Genomic DNA, 20,616 nt, shown 5'->3' on the forward strand with positions numbered 1-20,616 from the left:
GGAGAGAGACACAGGGCATGAGCGGGGGGTGGGGGGGTACAGGAGACAGACACGGGGCATGAGCTGGGGGTGGGAGACAACAGAAGAGAGACACAGGACATGAGCGGGTGGGGGGAACAGTAGACAGACATGGGGCATGAGCAGGGGGGGCAACAGGAGACAGACACGGGGCATGAGCAGGGGGGGCAACAGGAGACATACATGGGGCATGAGTGGGGGGTGGGGGGGTACAAGAGACAGACACGAGCATGAGCGGGGGGTGGGGGGTACAGGAGACAGACACGGGGCATGAGCAGGGGGTGGGGGCAACAGGAGAGAGACACGGGGCATGAGCGGGGGTGGGTGGAACAGGAGACAGACACAGGGCATGAGCGGGGGGTGGGGGGAACAAAAGAGACAGACATGGGGTATGAGCGGGGGGTGGGGGGCAACAGGAGAGAGACACAGGGCAGGAGCGGGGGGTGGGGGGCAACAGGAGACAGACACGGGGCATGAGCGGGGGTGAGGGCAACAGGAGACAGACACGGGGCATGAGCAGGGGGTGGGGGGGAACAGGAGACAGACACGGAGCATGAGCGGGGGGTGGGGAGAACAGGAGACAGACACGGGGCATGAGAGGGGGGCAACAGGAGACAGACACGGGGCATGAGCGGGGGGTGGGCGGTAACAGGAGAGAGACATGGGACATGAGCGGGTGGGGGGAACCGGAGACATACACGGGGCATGAGCGGGGGGGCAACAGGAGACAGACACGGGGCATGAGCAGGCAGTGGGGGGTACATGAGACATGAGACAGACATGGGGCATGAGCGGGGGGTGGGGGGCAACAGGAGAGAGACACGGGGCATGAGCGGGGGGTGATGGGAACAGGAGACAGACACGGGGCATGAGCGGGGGGTGGGGGGAACAACAGAGGCAGACACGGGGCAGGAGCGGGGGGTGAGGGGCAACAGGAGACAGACACGGGGCATGAGCGGGGGGTGGGGGGCAACGGGAGACAGACACGGGGCATGAGCGGGGGCTGGGGGGCAACAGGAGACAGACACGGGGCATGAGCGGGGGGTGGGTGGAACAGGAGACAGACACAGGGCATGAGCGGGGGGTGGGGGGAACAAAACAGACAGACATGGGGTATGAGCGGGGGGTGGGGGGCAACAGGAGAGAGACACAGGGCAGGAGCGGGGGGTGGAGGGCAACAGGAGACAGACACAGGGCATGAGCGGGGGTGAGGGCAACAGGAGACAGACACGGGGCATGAGCAGGGGGTGGGGGGGAACAGGAGACAGACACGGAGCATGAGCGGGGGGTGGGGAGAACAGGAGACAGACACGGGGCATGAGAGGGGGTGGGGGGCAACAGGAGACAGACACGGGGCATGAGCGGGGGGTGGGGGGCAACAGGAGAGAGACACGGGACATGAGCGGGTGGGGGGAACCGGAGACTGACACGGGGCATGAGCGGGGGGGCAACAGGAGTCAGACACGGGGCATGAGCAGGCAGTGGGGGGTACATGAGACAGACATGGGGCATGAGCGGGGGGTGGGGGGCAACAGGAGAAAGACACGGGGCATGAGCGGGGGGTGGGGGAACAGGAGACAGACACGGGCATGAGCGGGGGGTGGGGGGTACAGAAGACAGACACGGAGCATGAGCGGGGTAGTGGGGGGCAACAGGAGAGAGACACGGGGCATGAGCGGGGGTGGGGAGGTACAGGAGACAGACACGGGGCATGAGCTGGGGGTGGGAGACAACAGAAGAGAGACACAGGACATGAGCGGGTGGGGGGAACAGTAGACAGACATGGGGCATGAGCAGGGGGGGCAACAGGAGACAGACACGGGGCATGAGCAGGGGGGCAACAGGAGACATACATGGGGCATGAGTGGGGGGTGGGGGGGTACAAGAGACAGACACGAGCATGAGCGGGGGGTGGGGGGGTACAGGAGACAGACACAGGGCATGAGCAGGGGGTGGGGGCAACAGGAGAGAGACACGGGGCATGAGCGGGGGTGGGTGGAACAGGAGACAGACACAGGGCATGAGCGGGGGGTGGGGGGAACAAAAGAGACAGACGGGGGTATGAGCGGGGGGTGGGGGGCAACAGGAGAGAGACACAGGGCAGGAGCGGGGGGTGTGGGGCAACAGGAGACAGACACGGGGCATGAGCGGGGGTGAGGGCAACAGGAGACAGACACGGGGCAGGGGGTGGGGGGGAACAGGAGACAGACACGGAGCATGAGCGGGGGGTGGGGAGAACAGGAGACAGACACGGGGCATGAGAGGGGGGCAACAGGAGACAGACACGGGGCATGAGCGGGGGGTGGGCGGTAACAGGAGAGAGACATGGGACATGAGCGGGTGGGGGGAACCGGAGACATACACGGGGCATGAGCGGGGGGGCAACAGGAGACAGACACGGGGCATGAGCAGGCAGTGGGGGGTACATGAGACAGACATGGGGCATGAGCGGGGGGTGGGGGGCAACAGGAGAGAGACACGGGGCATGAGCGGGGGGTGATGGGAACAGGAGACAGACACGGGGCATGAGCGGGGGGTGGGGGGAACAACAGAGGCAGACACGGGGCAGGAGCGGGGGGTAAGGGGCAACAGGAGACAGACACGGGGCCTGAGCGGGGGGTGGGGGGCAACGGGAGACAGACACGGGGCATGAGCGGGGGCTGGGGGGCAACAGGAGACAGACATGGGGCATGAGCGGGGGGTTGGTGGAACAGGAGACAGACACAGGGCATGAGCGGGGGGTGGGGGGAACAAAACAGACAGACATGGGGTATGAGCGGGGGGTGGGGGGCAACAGGAGAGAGACACAGGGCAGGAGCGGGGGGTGGAGGGCAACAGGAGACAGACACAGGGCATGAGCGGGGGTGAGGGCAACAGGAGACAGACACGGGGCATGAGCAGGGGGTGGGGGGGAACAGGAGACAGACACGGAGCATGAGCGGGGGGTGGGGAGAACAGGAGACAGACACGGGGCATGAGCGTGGGGTGGGGGGCAACAGGAGAGAGACACGGGACATGAGCGGGTGGGGGGAACCGGAGACTGACACGGGGCATGAGCGGGGGGGCAACAGGAGTCAGACACGGGGCATGAGCTGGCGGTGGGGGGTACATGAGACAGACATGGGGCATGAGCGGGGGGTGGGGGGCAACAGGAGAAAGACACGGGGCATGAGCGGGGGGTGGGGGAACAGGAGACAGACACGGGCATGAGCGGGGGGTGGGGGGAACAACAGAGGCAGACACGGGGCAGGAGCGGGGGGTGAGGGGCAACAGGAGACAGACACGGGGCATGATCGGGGGCTGGGGGGCAACAGGAGACAGACACGGGGCATGAGCGGGGGGTGGGGGGCAACAGGAGAGACACGGGGCATGAGCGGGGGGTGAGGGGCAACAGGAGACAGACACAGGGCATGAGCGGGGGGTGGGGGGAACAGGAGACAGACACGGGCATGAGCGAGGGGTGGGGGGAACAGGAGACAGACACGGGGCATGAGCGGGGGGTGGGGGTAACAACAGACACGGGCATGAGCGGGGGGTGGGGAGAACAGACACGTGGCATGAGCGGGGCAGGGGGGCAACAGGAGACAGACACGGGGCATGAGCGGGGGGTGGAAGGAACAGGAAAACGACACGGGGCATGAGCAGGGGGTGGGGAGAACATGAGACAAACACGGGGCATGAGCGGGGGGTGGGGGGCAACAAGAGAGAGACACGGGGCATGAGCGGGTGGGGGAACAGGAGACAGACACAGGGCATGAGCGAGAGGCAACAGGAGATAGACACGGGGCATCAACGGGGGGTGGGGGAACAGGACTAAGACATGGGGCATGAGCGGGGTGTGGAGAGAACATGAGACAGACACAGGGCATGAGCGGGGGGAACAGAAGACAGACATGGGGCATGAGCGGGGGGTGGGGGAAGGGGAGAGACACACGGGGCATGCGCGGGGGTGGGGGGAGGGAGAGAGACACACGGGGGGTGGGCGGGGTGGGAGGGAGAGAGACACACGGGGCATGAGCGGTGGGTGGGCGGGAGGTCGAGAGACACACGGGGCAATAGCGGGGGTGGCAGGGAGGGGGAAAGACACGGGGCAAGAGCGGGGGTGGCAGGGAGGGGGAAAGAGACACGGGGCAATAGCGGGGGTGGGCGGGAGGGGGAAAGAGACACGGGGCAAGAGCAGGGGTGGGCGGGAGGGGGAAATAGACACGGGGCAAGAGCGGGGGTGGGCGGGAGGGGGAAAGAGACAAAGGGCAAGAGCGGGGGTGGGCGGGAGGTGGAAAGAGACATGGGGCAAGAGCGGGGGGTGAGAGGGAACAGGGTACAAACGGGGCATGAGCAGGGAGTGGGGGGGAAAAGGAAGGAAACACAGGGCATGAGCGGTGGTGGGGAGAGCACGAGAGAGACACGGGGCCTGAGCAGCGGGTGGGGAGGAACATGAGGGAGACACGGGGTATGAGCAGGGGGTGGGGGGTACAGAAGACAGACACGGGGCATGAGCGGGGTAGTGGGGGGCAACAGGAGAGAGACACGGGGCATGAGCGGGGGGTGGGGGGGTACAGGAGACAGACACGGGGCATGAGCTGGGGGTGGGAGACAACAGAAGAGAGACACAGGACATGAGCGGGTGGGGGGAACAGTAGACAGACATGGGGCATGAGCAGGGGGGGCAACAGGAGACAGACACGGGGCATGAGCAGGGGGCCAACAGGAGACATACATGGGGCATGAGTGGGGGGTGGGGGGGTACAAGAGACAGACACGAGCATGAGCGGGGGTGGGGGGGTACAGGAGACAGACACGGGGCATGAGCAGGGGGTGGGGGCAACAGGAGAGAGACACGGGGCATGAGCGGGGGTGGGTGGAACAGGAGACAGACACAGGGCATGAGCGGGGGGTGGGGGGAACAAAAGAGACAGACATGGGGTATGAGCGGGGGGTGGGGGGCAACAGGAGAGAGACACAGGGCAGGAGCGGGGGGTGTGGGGCAACAGGAGACAGACACGGGGCATGAGCGGGGGTGAGGGCAACAGGAGACAGACACGGGGCATGAGCAGGGGGTGGGGGGGAACAGGAGACAGACACGGAGCATGAGCGGGGGGTGGGGAGAACAGGAGACAGACACGGGGCATGAGAGGGGGGCAACAGGAGACAGACACGGGGCATGAGCGGGGGGTGGGCGGTAACAGGAGAGAGACATGGGACATGAGCGGGTGGGGGGAACCGGAGACATACACGGGGCATGAGCGGGGGGGCAACAGGAGACAGACACGGGGCATGAGCAGGCAGTGGGGGGTACATGAGACAGACATGGGGCATGAGCGGGGGGTGGGGGGCAACAGGAGAGAGACACGGGGCATGAGCGGGGGGTGATGGGAACAGGAGACAGACACGGGGCATGAGCGGGGGGTGGGGGGAACAACAGAGGCAGACACGGGGCAGGAGCGGGGGGTGAGGGGCAACAGGAGACAGACACGGGGCATGAGCGGGGGGTGGGGGGCAACGGGAGACAGACACGGGGCATGAGCGGGGGCTGGGGGGCAACAGGAGACAGACATGGGGCATGAGTGGGGGGTGGGTGGAACAGGAGACAGACACAGGGCATGAGCGGGGGGTGGGGGGAACAAAACGACAGACATGGGGTATGAGCGGGGGGTGGGGGGCAACAGGAGAGAGACACAGGGCAGGAGCGGGGGGTGGAGGGCAACAGGAGACAGACACAGGGCATGAGCGGGGGTGAGGGCAACAGGAGACAGACACGGGGCATGAGCAGGGGGTGGGGGGGAACAGGAGACAGACACGGAGCATGAGCGGGGGGTGGGGAGAACAGGAGACAGACACGGGGCATGAGAGGGGGGTGGGGGGCAACAGGAGACAGACACGGGGCATGAGCGGGGGGTGGGGGGCAACAGGAGAGAGACACGGGACATGAGCGGGTGGGGGGAACCGGAGACTGACACAGGGCATGAGCGGGGGGGCAACAGGAGTCAGACACGGGGCATGAGCAGGCGGTGGGGGGTACATGAGACAGACATGGGGCATGAGCGGGGGGTGGGGGGCAACAGGAGACAGACACGGGGCATGAGCAGGGGGTGGGGGGGAACAGGAGACAGACACGGGCATGAGCGGGGGGTGGGGGGAACAACAGAGGCAGACACGAGGCAGGAGCGGGGGGTGAGGGGCAACAGGAGACAGACACGGGGCATGAGCGGGGGTGGGGGCCAACGGGAGACAGACACGGGGCATGAGCGGGGGCTGGGGGGCAACAGGAGACAGACACGGGGCATGAGCGGGGGGTGGGGGGCAACAGGAGAGACACGGGGCATGAGCGGGGGTTGAGGGGCAACAGGAGACAGACACGGGGCATGAGCGGGGGATGGGGGGAACAGGAGACAGACACGGGCATGAGCGAGGGGTGGGGGGAACAGGAGACAGACACAGGGCATGAGCGGGGGGTGGGGGTAACAGCAGACACGGGCATGAGCGGGGGGTGGGGAGAACAGACAAGTGGCATGAGCGGGGCAGGGGGGCATCAGGAGACAGACACGGGGCATGAGCGGGGGGTGGAAGGAACAGGAAAACGACACGGGGCATGAGCAGGGGGTGGGGAGAACATGAGACAAACACGGGGCATGAGCGGGGGTGGGGGGCAACAAGAGAGAGACACGGGGCATGAGCGCGTGGGGGGAACAGGAGACAGACACGGGGCATGAGCGGGTGGGGGAACAGGAGACAGACACAGGGCATGAGCGGGAGGCAACAGGAGATAGACACGGGGCATCAACGGGGTGTGGGGGGAACAGGACACAGACATGGGGCATGAGCGGGGTGTGGAGAGAACATGAGACAGACACAGGGCATGAGCGGGGGCAACAGAAGACAGACATGGGCATGAGTGGGGGGTGGGGGAAGGGGAGAGACACACGGGGCATGCGCGGGGGTGGGGGGAGGGAGAGAGACACACGGGGGTGGGCGGGGTGGGAGGGAGAGAGACACACGGGGCATGAGCGGTGGGTGGGCGGGAGGTCGAGAGACACACGGGGCAAGAGCGGGGGTGGCAGGGAGGGGGAAAGACACGGGGCAAGAGCGGGGGTGGCAGGGAGGGGGAAAGAGACACGGGGCAATAGCGGGGGTGGGCGGGAGGGGGAAAGAGACACGGGGCAAGAGCAGGGGTGGGCGGGAGGGGGAAAGAGACACGGGGCAAGAGCGGGGGTGGGCGGGAGGGGGAAAGAGACAAAGGGCAAGAGCGGGGGTGGGCGGGAGGTGGAAAGAGACATGGGGCAAGAGCGGGGGGTGAGAGGGAACAGGGTACAAACGGGGCATGAGCAGGGAGTGGGGGGGAAAAGGAAGGAAACACAGGGCATGAGCGGTGGTGGGGAGAACACGAGAGAGACACGGGGCCTGAGCAGCGGGTGGGGAGGAACATGAGGGAGACACGGGGTATGAGCAGGGGGTGGGGAGGAACACGAGGGAGACACAGGGCATGAGCGGGGGGTACAGGGCACATACGGGACATGAGCGGGGGTGGGGAGGAAAGGAGAGAGACGAGGGGCATGAGCAGGGGGTGGGGGGAACAAGAGGGAGACACGGAGCATGAGCGGGTGTAACACGAGGGAAACACGGGGCATGAGCGGGGGTGGGGGGAACACGAGGGAGACACGGGGCATGAGCAGGGGGTGGGGGGCAACAGGAAACAGACACGGGGCATGAGCAGGGGGTGGGGGGCAACAGGAGACAGACACGGGGCATGGGTGGGAGCAAGAGGAGACAGACACGGGGCATGAGCGGGGGGTGGGGGGAACAGGAGACAGACACGGGGCATGAGCAGGGGGTGGGGGGTACAGAAGACAGACACGGGGCATGAGCGGGGTAGTGGGGGGCAACAGGAGAGAGACACGGGGCATGAGCGGGGGTTGGGGTGGTACAGGAGACACACACGGGGTATGAGCTGGGGGTGGGAGACAACAGAAGAGAGACACGGGACATGAGCGGGTGGGGGGAACAATAGACAGACATGGGGCATGAGCAGGGGGGGCAACAGGAGACAGACACGGGGCATGAGCAGGGGGGGCAACAGGAGACATACATGGGGCATGAGTGGGGGGTGGGGGGGTACAAGAGACAGACACGAGCATGAGCGGGGGGTGGGGGGGTACAGGAGACAGACACGGGGCATGAGCAGGGGGTGGGGGCAACAGGAGAGAGACACGGGGCATGAGCGGGGGTGGGTGGAACAGGAGACAGACACAGGGCATGAGCGGGGGGTGGGGGGAACAAAAGAGACAGACACGGGGTATGAGCGGGGGGTGGGGGGCAACAGGAGAGAGACACAGGGCAGGAGCGGGGGGTGTGGGGCAACAGGAGACAGACACGGGGCATGAGCGGGGGTGAGGGCAACAGGAGACAGACACGGGGCATGAGCAGGGGGTGGGGGGGAACAGGAGACAGACACGGAGCATGAGCGGGGGGTGGGGAGAACAGGAGACAGACACGGGGCATGAGAGGGGGGCAACAGGAGACAGACACGGGGCATGAGCGGGGGGTGGGCGGTAACAGGAGAGAGACACGGGGCATGAGCGTGTGGGGGGAACAGGAGACAGACACGGGGCATGAGCGGGTGGGGGAACAGGAGACAGACACAGGGCATGAGCGGGATGGGTGGGGGGCAACAGGAGATAGACACGGGGCATCAACGGGGGGTGGGGGGAACAGGACACAGACATGGGGCATGAGCGGGGTGTGGAGAGAACAGTAGACAGACATAGAGCATGAGCGGGGGGAACAGAAGACAGACATGGGGCATGAGCGGGGGGTGGGGGAAGGGGAGAGACACACGGGGCATGCGCGGGGGTGGGGGGAGGGAGAGAGACACACGGGGGGTGGGCGGGGTGGGAGGGAGAGAGACACACGGGGCATGAGCGGTGGGTGGGCGGGAGGGAGAGAGACACACGGGGCAAGAGCGGGGGTGGCAGCGTGGGGGAAAGACACGGGGCAAGAGCGGGGGTGGCAGGGAGGGGGAAAGAGACATGGGGCAATAGCGGGGTTGGGCGGGAGGGGGAAAGAGACACGGGGCAAGAGCAGGGGTGCGCGGGAGGGGGAAAGAGACACGGGGCAAGAGCGGGGGTGGGCGGGAGGGGGAAAGAGACACAGGGCAAGAGCGGGGGTGGGCGGGAGGGGGAAAGAGACATGGGGCAAGAGCGGGGGTGGGCGGGAGGGGAAAGGAGACACGGGGCAAGAGCGGGGGCAAGCGACACGGGGCAAGAGCGGGGGTGGGCAGGAGGGGGCAAGAGCGGGGGTGGGCGGGAGGGAGCAAGAGACACGGGACAAGAACGGTGGTGGGCGGGAGGGGGAAAGACACACGGGGCAAGAGCGGGGGTGGGCGGGAGGGGGAAAGACACACGGGGCAAGAGCGGGGTGGGCAGTAGGGGGAAAGACACACGGGGAAAGAGTTGGGGTGGGCGGGAGGGTGAAAGACACACGGGGCAAGAGCGGGGGTGGGCGGGAGGGGGAAAGACACACGGGGCAAGAGCGGGGGTGGGAGGGAGGGGGAAAGACACACGGGGCAAGAGCGGGGGTGGGCGGGAGGGGGCAAGAGCGGGGGTGGACGGGAGGGGGAAAGACACACAGGGCAAGAGTGGGGTGGGTGGGAGGGGGAAAGACACACGGGGCAAGAGCGGGGGTGGGCGGGAGGGGGAAAGACACACAGGGCATGAGCGGGGGTAGGGGGGAACAACAGAGACAGTCACGGGGCATGAGCAGGGGGTGGGGGGCAACAGGAGACAGACACAGGGCATGAGCGGGGGGTGGGGGGCAACAGGAGACAGACACGGGGCATGAGCGGGGGGTGGGGGGCAACAGGAGACAGACACGGGGAATGAGCGGGGGGTGGGGACAACAGGAGACAGACACGGGGCATGAGCGGGGATTGGGGGGGAACAGGAGACAGACACAGGGCATGAGCGGGGGTGGGAGGAACAGGAGACAGACACGGGGCATGAGCGGGGGGTGGGGAGAACAGGAGACAGACACGGGGCATGAGCGAGGCGGTGGGGGGCAACAGGAGAAAGACACGGGGCATGAGCAGGGGTGTGGGGGGCAACAGGAGAGAGACACAGGCATGAGCGCGGAGTGGGGGGGTACAGGAGACAGACACGGGGCATGGGTGGGAGCAAGAGGAGACAGACATGGGGCATGAGCGGGGGGTGGGGGGAACAGGAGACAGACACGGGGCATGAGTGGGGGTGGGTGGAACAGGAGACAGACACAGGGCATGAGCGGGGGGTGGGGGGAACAAAAGAGACAGACACGGGGTATGAGCGGGGGGTGGGGGGCAACAGGAGAGAGACACAGGGCAGGAGCGGGGGGTGTGGGGCAACAGGAGACAGACACGGGGCATGAGCGGGGGTGAGGGCAACAGGAGACAGACACGGGGCATGAGCAGGGGGTGGGGGGGAACAGGAGACAGACACGGAGCATGAGCGGGGGGTGGGGAGAACAGGAGACAGACACGGGGCATGAGAGGGGGGCAACAGGAGACAGACACGGGGCATGAGCGGGGGGTGGGCGGTAACAGGAGAGAGACATGGGGCATGAGCGTGTGGGGGGAACAGGAGACAGACACGGGGCATGAGCGGGTGGGGGAACAGGAGACAGACACAGGGCATGAGCGGGATGGGTGGGGGGCAACAGGAGATAGACACGGGGCATCAACGGGGGGTGGGGGGAACAGGACACAGACATGGGGCATGAGCGGGGTGTGGAGAGAACAGTAGACAGACATAGAGCATGAGCGGGGGGAACAGAAGACAGACATGGGGCATGAGCGGGGGGTGGGGGAAGGGGAGAGACACACGGGGCATGCGCGGGGGTGGGGGGAGGGAGAGAGACACACGGGGGGTGGGCGGGGTGGGAGGGAGAGAGACACACGGGGCATGAGCGGTGGGTGGGCGGGAGGGAGAGAGACACACGGGGCAAGAGCGGGGGTGGCAGCGTGGGGGAAAGACACGGGGCAAGAGCGGGGGTGGCAGGGAGGGGGAAAGAGACATGGGGCAATAGCGGGGTTGGGCGGGAGGGGGAAAGAGACACGGGGCAAGAGCAGGGGTGCGCGGGAGGGGGAAAGAGACACGGGGCAAGAGCGGGGGTGGGCGGGAGGGGGAAAGAGACACAGGGCAAGAGCGGGGGTGGGCGGGAGGGGAAAGAGACATGGGGCAAGAGCGGGGGTGGGCGGGAGGGGAAAGGAGACACGGGGCAAGAGCGGGGGCAAGCGACACGGGGCAAGAGCGGGGGTGGGCAGGAGGGGGCAAGAGCGGGGGTGGGCGGGAGGGAGCAAGAGACACGGGACAAGAACGGTGGTGGGCGGGAGGGGGAAAGACACACGGGGCAAGAGCGGGGGTGGGCGGGAGGGGGAAAGACACACGGGGCAAGAGCGGGGTGGGCAGTAGGGGGAAAGACACACGGGGAAAGAGTTGGGGTGGGCGGGAGGGTGAAAGACACACGGGGCAAGAGCGGGGGTGGGCGGGAGGGGGAAAGACACACGGGGCAAGAGCGGGGGTGGGAGGGAGGGGGAAAGACACACGGGGCAAGAGCGGGGGTGGGCGGGAGGGGGCAAGAGCGGGGGTGGACGGGAGGGGGAAAGACACACAGGGCAAGAGTGGGGTGGGTGGGAGGGGGAAAGACACACGGGGCAAGAGCGGGGGTGGGCGGGAGGGGGAAAGACACACAGGGCATGAGCGGGGGTAGGGGGGAACAACAGAGACAGTCACGGGGCATGAGCAGGGGGTGGGGGGCAACAGGAGACAGACACAGGGCATGAGCAGGGGGTGGGGGGCAACAGGAGACAGACACGGGGCATGAGCGGGGGGTGGGGGGCAACAGGAGACAGACACGGGGAATGAGCGGGGGGTGGGGACAACAGGAGACAGACACGGGGCATGAGCGGGGATTGGGGGGGAACAGGAGACAGACACAGGGCATGAGCGGGGGTGGGAGGAACAGGAGACAGACACGGGGCATGAGCGGGGGGTGGGGAGAACAGGAGACAGACACGGGGCATGAGCGAGGCGGTGAGGGGCAACAGGAGAAAGACACGGGGCATGAGCAGGGGTGTGGGGGGCAACAGGAGAGAGACACAGGCATGAGCGCGGAGTGGGGGGGTACAGGAGACAGACACGGGGCATGGGTGGGAGCAAGAGGAGACAGACATGGGGCATGAGCGGGGGGTGGGGGGAACAGGAGACAGACACGGGGCATGAGTGGGGGGTACAGAAGACAGACATGGGGCATGAGCGGGGTAGTGGGGGGCAACAGGAGAGAGACATGGGGCATGAGCGGGGGGTGGGAGGGGGTACAGGAGACAGACACGGGGCATGAGCAGGGGGTGGGGGGCAACAGAAGAGAGACACAGGGCATGAGTGGGGGGGTGGGCGGGTACAGGAGACAGACATGGGGCATGAGCGGGGGGCAACAGGAGAGAGACACGGGACATGAGCAGGGGGGCAACAGGAGACAGACATGGGGCATGAGCGGGGGGTGGGGGAGTACAGGAGACAGACACGGGGCATGAGCAGGGGGGGCAACAGGAGACAGACATGGGGCAAGAGCGTTTGTGGGAGGGAGGGGGAAAGACACATGGGGCAAGAGCGGGGGTGGGCGGGAGGGGCCAAGAGCGGGGGTGGACGGGAGGGGGAAAGACACACAGGGCAAGAGCGGGGTGGGTGGGAGGGGGAAAGACACACGGGGCAAGAGCGGGGGTGGGCGGGAGGGGGAAAGACACACGGGGCAAGAGCGGGGGTGGGCAGTAGGGGGAAAGACACACGGGGAAAGAGCTGGGGTGGGCGGGAGGGTGAAAGACACACGGGGCAAGAGCGGGGGTGGGCGGGAGGGGGAAAGACACACGGGGCAAGAGCGGGGGTGGGAGGGAGGGGGAAAGACACACGGGGCAAGAGCGGGGGTGGGCAGGAGGGGGCAAGAGCGGGGGTGGACGGGAGGGGGAAAGACACACAGGGCAAGAGCGGTGTGGGTGGGAGGGGGAAAGACACACGGGGCAAGAGCGGGGGTGGGCGGGAGGGGGAAAGACACACAGGGCATGAGCGGGGGTGGGGGGGAACAACAGAGACAGACACGGGGCATGAGCAGGGGGTGGGGGGCAACAGGAGACAGACACAGGGCATGAGCGGGGGGTGGGGGGCAACAGGAGACAGACACGGGGCATGAGCGGGGGGTGGGGGGCAACAGGAGACAGACACGGGGCATGAGCGGGGGGTGGGGACAACAGGAGACAGACACGGGGCATGAGCGGGGATTGGGGGGGAACAGGAGACAGACACAGGGCATGAGCGGGGGTGGGAGGAACAGGAGACAGACACGGGGCATGAGCGGGGGTGGGGAGAACAGGAGACAGACACGGGGCATGAGCGAGGGGGTGGGGGGCAACAGGAGAAAGACACGGGGCATGAGCAGGGGTGTGGGGGGCAACAGGAGAGAGACACAGGCATGAGCGCGGAGTGGGGGGGTACAGGAGACAGACACGGGGCATGGGTGGGAGCAAGAGGAGACAGACATGGGGCATGAGCGGGGGGTGGGGGGAACAGGAGACAGACACGGGGCATGAGTGGGGGGTACAGAAGACAGACACGGGGCATGAGCGGGGTAGTGGGGGGCAACAGGAGAGAGACATGGGGCATGAGCGGGGGGTGGGAGGGGGTACAGGAGACAGACACGGGGAATGAGCAGGGGGTGGGGGGCAACAGAAGAGAGACACAGGGCATGAGTGGGGGGGTGGGCGGGTACAGGAGACAGACATGGGGCATGAGCGGGGGGCAACAGGAGAGAGACACGGGACATGAGCGGGTGGGGGGAACAGGAGACAGACACGGGGCATGAGCAGTGGGGGCAACAGGAGACAGACACGGGGCATGAGCAGGGGGGCAACAGGAGACAGACATGGGGCATGAGCGGGGGGTGGGGGAGTACAGGAGACAGACACGGGGCATGAGCAGGGGGGCAACAGGAGACAGACATGGGGCAAGAGCGGGGGTGGGAGGGAGGGGGAAAGACACATAGGGCAAGAGCGGGGGTGGGCGGGAGGGGCCAAGAGCGGGGGTGGACGGGAGGGGGAAAGACACACAGGGCAAGAGCGGGGTGGGTGGGAGGGGGAAAGACACACGGGGCAAGAGCGGGGGTGGGCGGGAGGGGGAAAGACACACAGGGCATGAGCGGTGGTGGGGGGGAACAACAGAGACAGACACGGGGCATGAGCAGGGGGTGGGGGGCAACAGGAGACAGAAACAGGGCATGAGCGGGGGGTGGGGGGCAACAGGAGACAGACACGGGGCATGAGCGGGGGGTGGGGGGCAACAGGAGACAGACACGGGGCATGAGCGTGGGGTGGGGACAACAGGAGACAGACACGGGGCATGAGCAGGGGTTGGAGGGGAACAGGAGACAGACACAGGGCATGAGCGGGGGTGGGAGGAACAGGAGACAGACATGGGGCATGAGCGGGGGGTGGGGAGAACAGGAGACAGACACGGGGCATGAGCGAGGGGGTGGGGGGCAACAGGAGACAGACACGGGGCATGAGCGAGGGTGTGGGGGGCAACAGGAGAGAGACACAGGCATGAGCGCGGAGTGGGGGGGTACAGGAGACAGACACGGGGCATGGGTGGGAGCAAGAGGAGACAGACATGGGGCATGAGCGGGGGTGGGGGGAACAGGAGACAGACACGGGGCATGGGTGGGGGGTACAGAAGACAGACACGGGGCATGAGCGGGGTAGTGGGGGGCAACAGGAGAGAGACATGGGGCATGAGCGGGGGGTGGGAGGGGGTACAGGAGACAGACACGGGGCATGAGCAGGGGGTGGGGGGCAACAGAAGAGAGACACAGGGCATGAGTGGGGGGGTGGGGGGGTACAGGAGACAGACACGGGGCATGAGCGGGGGGCAACAGGAGAGAGACACGGGACATGAGCGGGTGGGGGGAACAGGAGACAGACACGGGGCATGAGCAGTGGGGGCAACAGGAGACAGACACGGGGCATGAGCAGGGGGGCAACAGGAGACAGACATGGGGCATGAGCGGGGGGTGGGGGAGTACAGGAGACAGACACGGGGCATGAGCAGGGGGGCAACAGGAGACAGACATTGGGCATGAGCGGGGGGGTGGGGGGGCACAGGAGAGAGACACGGGGCATGAGCGGGGGGTGGGGGAACAGGAGACAGACACAGGGCATGAGCGGGTGGTGGGGGAACAAAAGAGACAGACACAGGGCAGGAGCGGGGGGGTGGGGGGCAACAGGAGACAGACACGGGGCAGGAGCGGGGGGTGGGGGGCAACAGGAGACAGACACGGAGCATGAGAGGGTGGGGGCAACAGGAGACAGACACGGGGCATGAGCGGGTGGGGGGAACCGGAGACAGACACGGGGCATGAGCGGGGGTGGGGGGGAGGCAGACAGACACGGGGCATGAGCGGGGGTCGGGGGAGGGAGAGAGGCACGGGGCAAGAGCGGGGGTGGGCGTGAGATTGAAAGACATGGGGCAAGAGCGGGGGTGGGCGGGAGGGTGAAAGACACGGGGCAAGAGCGGGGGAGGGCAGGAGGGTGAAAGACACGGGGCAAGAGTGGGGGTGGGCGGGAGGGTGAAAGACACGGGGCAAGAGCGGGGGTGGGCGGGAGGGTGAAAGACAAAGAGCAAAAGCGGGGATGGGCGGGAGGGTGAAAGACACGGGGCAAGAGCGGGGGTGGGCGGGAGGGTGAAAGACAGGGGTGGGCGGGAGGGGGCAAGAGCGGGGGTGGGCGGGAGGGGGAAAGAGAGAGACACGGGGCAAGAGCGGGGGTTGGGGGGAACAAAAGAGACAGACACGGGGTATGAGCGGGGGGTGGGGGGCAACAGGAGAGAGACACAGGGCAGGAGCTGGGGTGGGGGGCAACAGGAGACAGACACAGGGCATGAGCGGGGGTGAGGGCAACAGGAGACAGACACGGGGCATGAGCAGGGGGTGGGGGGAACAGGAGACAGACACGGAGCATGAACGGGGGTGGGGAGAACAGGAGACAGACACGGGGCATGAGAGGGGGGTGGGGGGCAACAGGAGACAGACACGGGGCATGAGCGGGGGGTGGGGGGCAACAGGAGAGAGACACGGGACATGAGCGGGTGGGGGGAACCGGAGACTGACACGGGGCATGAGCGGGGGGGCAACAGGAGTCAGACACGGGCCATGAGCAGGCGGTGGGGGGTACATGAGACAGACACGGGGCATGAGCGGGGGGTGGGGGGAACAGGAGACAGACACGGGGCATGAGCGGGGGGTGGGGGGAACAGGAGACAGACACGGGGCATGAGCGGGGGGTGGGGGGAACAACAGAGGCAGACACAGGGCAGGAGCGGGGGGTGAGGGGCAACAGGAGACAGACACGGGGCATGAGCGGGGGGGCAACAGGAGAAAGACACGGGACATGAGCGGGTGGGGGGAACAGGAGACAGACACAGGGCATGAGCAGTGGGGGCAACAGGAGACAGACACGGGGAATGAGCAGGGGGGCAACAGGAGACAGACATGGGGCATGAGCGGGGGGTGGGGGAGTACAGGAGACAGACACAGGGCATGAGCAGGGGGGCAACAGGAGACAGACATGGGGCATGAGCGGGGGGTGGGGGAGTACAGGAGACAGACACAGGGCATGAGCAGTGGGGGCAACAGGAGACAGACACGGGGCATGAGCAGGGGGGGCAACAGGAGACAGACATGGGGCATGAGCGGAGGGTGGGGGGGCACAGGAGAGAGACATGGGGCATGAGCGGGGGGTGGGGGGAACAGGAGACAGACACAGGGCATGAGCGGGGGGTGGGGGGAACAAAAGAGACAGACACAGGGCAGGAGCGGGGGGTGGGAGGCAACAGGAGACAGACACGGGGCAGGAGCGGGGGGTGGGGGGCAACAGGAGACAGACACGGGGCATGAGCGGGTGGGGGGAACCGGAGACAGACACGGGGCATGAGCGGGGGTGGGGGGGAGGGAGACAGACACTGGGCATGAGCGGGGGTCGGGGGAGGGAGAGAGGCACGGGGCATGAGCGGGGGGTGGGGGGAACAGGAGACAGACACAGGGCATGAGCGGGGGGTGGGGGGAACAAAAGAGACAGACACAGGGCAGGAGCAGGGGGTGGGGGGCAACAGGAGACAGACACGGGGCAGGAGCGGGGGGTGGGGGGCAACAGGAGACAGACACGGAGCATGAGAGGGTGGGGGCAACAGGAGACAGACACGGGGCATGAGCGGGTGGGGGGAACCGGAGACAGACACGGGGCATGAGCGGGGGTGGGGGGGAGGGAGACAGACACGGGGCATGAGCGGGGGTCGGGGGAGGGAGAGAGGCACGGGGCAAGAGCAGGGGTGGGCGGGAGGGTGAAAGACATGGGGCAAGAGCAGGGGTGGGCGGGAGGGTGAAAGACACGGGGCAAGAGCGGGGGAGGGCAGGAGGGTGAAAGACACGGGGCAAGAGCGGGGGTGGGCGGGAGGGTGAAAGACACGGGGCAAGAGCGGGGGTGGGCGGGAGGGTGAAAGACACTGGGCAAAAGCGGGGGTGGGCGGGAGGGTGAAAGACACGGGGCAAGAGCGGGGGTGGGCGGGAGGGTGAATGACAGGGGTGGGCGGGAGGGGGCAAGAGCGGGGGTGGGCGGGAGGGGGAAAGAGAGAGACACGGGGCAAGAGCGGGGGGGGGAACAAAAGAGACAGACACGGGGTATGAGCGGGGGGTGCGGGGCAACAGGAGAGAGACACAGGGCAGGAGCGGGGGGCAACAGGAGACAGACACAGGGCATGAGCGGGGGTGAGGGCAACAGGAGACAGACACGGGGCATGAGCAGGGGGTGGGGGGGAACAGGAGACAGACACGGAGCATGAGCGGGGTGGGGAGAACAGGAGACAGACACGGGGCATGAGAGGGGGGTGGGGGGCAACAGGAGACAGACACGGGGCATGAGCGGGGGGTGGGGGCAACAGGAGAGAGACACGGGACATGAGCGGGTGGGGGGAACCGGAGACTGACACGGGGCATGAGCGGGGGGGCAACAGGAGTCAGACACGGGGCATGAGCAGGCGGTGGGGGGTACATGAGACAGACATGGGGCATGAGCGGGGGGTGGGGGGCAACAGGAGAAAGACACGGGGCATGAGCGGGGGGTGGGGGGAACAGGAGACAGACACGGGGCATGAGCGGGGGTGGGGGGAACAACAGAGGCAGACACGGGGCAGGAGCGGGGGGTGAGGGGCAACAGGAGACAGACACGGGGCATGAGCGGGGGTGGGGGCCAATGGGAGACAGACACGGGGCATGAGCGGGGGCTGGGGGGCAACAGGAGACAGACACGGGGCATGAGCGGGGGGTGGGGGGCAACAGGAGAGACACGGGGCATGAGCGGGGGGTGAGGGGCTACAGGAGACAGACACGGGGCATGAGCGGGGGGTGGGGGGAACAGGAGACAGACACGGGCATGAGCGAGGGGTGGGGGAACAGGAGACAGACACGGGGCATGAGCGGGGGGTGGGGGTAACAACAGACACGGGCATGAGCGGGGGGTGGGGAGAACAGACACGGGGCATGAGCGAGGCAGGGGGGGCAACAGGAGACAGACACGGGGCATGAGCGGGGGGTGGAAGGAACAGGAAAACGACACGGGGCATGAGCGGGGGGTGGGGAGAACATGAGACAAACACGGGGCATGAGCGGGGGGTGGGGGGCAACAAGAGAGAGACACGGGGCATGAGCGTGTGGGGGGAACAGGAGACAGACACGGGGCATGAGCGGGTGGGGGAACAGGAGACAGACACAGGGCATGAGCGGGAGGGGTGGGGGGCAACAGGAGATAGACACGGGGCATGAACGGGGGGTGGGGGGAACAGGACACAGACATGGGGCATGAGCGGGGTGTGGAGAGAACAGGAGACAGACACAGGGCTTGAGCGGGGGGAACATAAGACAGACATGGGGCATGATCGGGGGGTGGGAGAAGGGGAGAGACACACGGGGCATGCGCAGGGGTGGGGGGAGGGAGAGAGACACACGGGGGGTGGGCGGGGTGGGCGGGAGAGAGACACACGGGGCATGAGCGGTGGGTGGGCGGGAGGGAGAGAGACACACGGGGCAAGAGCGGGGGTGGCAGGGAGGGGGAAAGACACGGGGCAAGAGCGGGGGTGGCAGGGAGGGGGAAAGAGACACGGGGCAATAGCGGGGGTGGGCGGGAGGGGGAAAGAGACACGGGGCAAGAGCAGGGGTGGGCGGGAGGGGGAAAGAGACACGGGGCAAGAGCGGGGGTGGGCGGGAGGGGGAAAGAGACACAGGGCAAGAGCGGGGGTGGGCGGGAGGGGGAAAGAGACATGGGGCAAGAGCGGGGGTGGGCGGGAGGGGAAAAGAGACACGGGGCAAGAGCGGGGGCAAGAGACACGGGGCAAGAGCGGGGGTGGGTGGGAGGGGGCAAGAGCGGGGGTGGGCGGGAGGGGGCAAGAGACACGGGACAAGAGCGGGGGTGGGCGGGAGCGGGAAAGACACACGGGGCAAGAGCGGGGGTGGGCGGTAGGGGGAAAGACACACGGGGCAAGAGCTGGGGTGGGCGGGAGGGTGAAAGACACACGGGGCAAGAGCGGGGGTGGGCGGTAGGGGGAAAGACACACGGGGCAAGAGCTGGGGTGGGCGGGAGGGTGAAAGACACACGGGGCAAGAGCGGGGGTGGGCGGGAGGGGGAAAGACACACGGGGCAAGAGCGGGGGTGGGAGGGAGGGGGAAAGACACACGGGGCAAGAGCGGGGGTGGGCGGAAGGGGTCAAGAGCGGGGGTGGACGGGAGGGGGAAAGACACACAGGGCAAGAGCGGGGTGGGTGGGAGGGGGAAAGACACACGGGGCAAGAGCGGGGTTGGGCGGGAGGGGGAAAGACACACAGGGCATGAGCGGGGGTGGGGGGGAACAACAGAGACAGACACGGGGCATGAGCAGGGGGTGGGGGGCAACAGGAGACAGACACAGGGCATGAGCAGGGGGTGGGGGGCAACAGGAGACAAACACGGGGCATGAGCAGGGGGTGGGGGGCAACAGGAGACAGACACGGGGCATGAGCGGGGGGTGGGGCCAACAGGAGACAGACACGGGGCATGAGCGGGGGTTGGGGGGGAACAGGAGACAGACACAGGGCATGAGCGGGGGTGGGAGGAGCACGAGACAGACACGGGGCATGAGCGGGGGGTGGGGAGAACAGGAGACAGACAGGGGGCATGAGCAAGGGGGTGGGGGCAACAGGAGACAGACACGGGGCATGAGCGGGGGTGTGGGGGGCAACAGGAGAGAGACACAGACATGAGCGCGGAGTGGGGGGGTACAGGAGACAGACACGGGGCATGGGTGGGAGCAAGAGGAGACAGACATGGGGCATGAGCGGGGGGTGGGGGGAACAGGCGACAGACACGGGGCATGGGTGGGGGTACAGAAGACAGACACGGGGCATGAGCGGGGTAGTGGGGGGCAACAGGAGAGAGACATGGGGCATGAGCGGGGAGTGGGAGGGGGTACAGGAGACAGACACGGGGCATGAGCAGGGGGTGGGGGGC

The sequence above is a fragment of the Ambystoma mexicanum genome, chromosome 5p, assembly GCF_040938575.1.
Source record: "Ambystoma mexicanum isolate Mex_15411 chromosome 5p, UKY_AmexF1_1, whole genome shotgun sequence".
Classification (NCBI taxonomy): Eukaryota; Metazoa; Chordata; class Amphibia; order Caudata; family Ambystomatidae; genus Ambystoma; species Ambystoma mexicanum.